The following is a 2,094-nucleotide window of genomic DNA, read 5'->3' as shown; positions in this document are numbered from 1 at the left end:
TGATGTTATTCAATATGATCTGAGGCAGCTAAAGGAAATATTAAACATTGTTTATTTGCAAAGGCAGGGTTGGTTTTAAGTAGTCACATTTAGAGAAATTTAGATGGCTCTCAAAGAGGAAATGCTTGTCTCTGTAGATACCCAGATATTTCCTGAAGCTGCAACTAACTGCACTGTGAAGAGTAGTCTCTTCCCTCTTCCCTCACTGAAAGAAAAGCTCTTTGAGGTGTATTTAAGCTCAAAAAGATGACAAACACATTTGGTCTTCCTGTATATATATATGTGTGTGTGTGTATACCATATGTATGTGTGTGCATGTGTGCTAAGTATATAATAATACTATACAAATGTTTTTGTGTACATTACATGTACATATACACTCTTTCACTTTGATTATTGGTGAATACCCTTCATTGTAGAAACAGATTCAACATCTTTCTACCAGCAACAGGACAGCTTTGTAATTTACTGTATACTTAAAGCAGCTGCTCAGACTGACTAGAGAGGACATTGTGCTGCCCCACATGTGGCTTAGACAACCAGAGTAGCAGTCAGCCATGCCGTTCCCCTCCCCCCTCCCTCCCCCACAGCGTGGTGTGGGAAGAGGAGCTGTGGACATGTAAAAGGCATCAGTTCAGTTGCCCTCTGTTCTCAAACAACACTCAGCTTCCTGCTGCTAGAAGAGCAGCAGCCAGGCTGTCATAGGAGGCAGGAGAGTGGGGCCTAGTGTCAGCTCACACTTTCAGTCACTTTGCTTCACTTTAACACTGTGCGTACTGTGCTTATGTCTAATTTAATATTCCTCCATCAAACACAGTGTGTACCTATGTATGTGTGTGTCTGAGTGTGTTTGTGCATTTACTAATTAATTTATTTGCATTTACTGATTTCTAAAGTTTCTAATTCATTTTCTACTCTGGAGAGAAAGAATAGAAAAAGAAAGGGAGAGATAAAAAGAAAGTTAACAGCATCTCAAGATGCTTCAAATCCAATACGTCCAACTGGTGCAAGTTGAACAATAATACACTGTTTATTCCCACAGATCCACACTCAAATAGTAATGAAGTAATGATGTCAAGCAGGACCAAAGAAACACACGTACAAACATACATACATACTCGCACGCACACACACACACACACACACACAAACACACACATCTCAATCCTAAGCATGAAAAGGTTGCACAATTTAAAACCACTAATGATCATATGGTGTTTTTTTCTTGGTAAGCTTTGAGTTCAAATGGGACTGTATTGATTTTACATGATGTCCTTAGGCAACCAATTATTGAGGCATTAAATTAAAACACTGCACAAATGTAGAAGTAGGTCTTGGAATTAAGGAGTCTGCTCAACCAAAGCCTCTGCAATTTTGTTTGTGGTCAATTTTATAAATTGTAATGGTGTAGAACCTTGTCAAAGCATTAGATCTTTTATCCAGAAATGTGATTAGCCTACCAAAGTAAAGCTGAGGTGCTGCTACATTCAGTTGATTTCATCATACAAGCATGCAGAAAGACATGTTACATAAGATAACAAATGAAGTTTTAGATCCACCTCAATTTATTATTTGGCATAAAGACTTCATTAAGTACCAGAAAAAGTTTACAAGTGTGTACAAGATTCAGCTAATTCAGGCCTAATACAATAACATGTAAATTTTACATTTGATTTTGTCCAACTGACACTAGTTTTATAAATTGTTTTCTGTTAGCGATTAAGTAGTTATACAATAAAATGTGAGTTCCTATTTATGCATATATATATACATATACAATCACTTTATATATCTAAGGGTGATTATTAAAGGTACTTTTAAATTGTTTGCCAAATAACCTCGCTGTTTTAAACGAGAATCACAACAGTGCCTAAGATATGCAGTGTGCAACGTATACAATTATACTTAACATTTTCATATCGAAAGCAGCTAATGAGCTCTATTCTAGCTTCCAACTATACCACTTCATACAGAAAGAAAAAAATCCGTGAATAGAAAATTGGGATCACGTGACCACCCCTGTTGCGCCGTATGTGCACGCGCTCTGACTCCCGAAGAACCGTTGTGGTACAGCGCGCGCCTCTAAGCGCAACA

The sequence above is a fragment of the Anguilla anguilla genome, chromosome 11 (genome assembly GCF_013347855.1).
Source record: "Anguilla anguilla isolate fAngAng1 chromosome 11, fAngAng1.pri, whole genome shotgun sequence".
In the NCBI taxonomy this organism is placed as follows: domain Eukaryota; kingdom Metazoa; phylum Chordata; class Actinopteri; order Anguilliformes; family Anguillidae; genus Anguilla; species Anguilla anguilla.
This window is presented reverse-complemented; position numbering follows the sequence as displayed.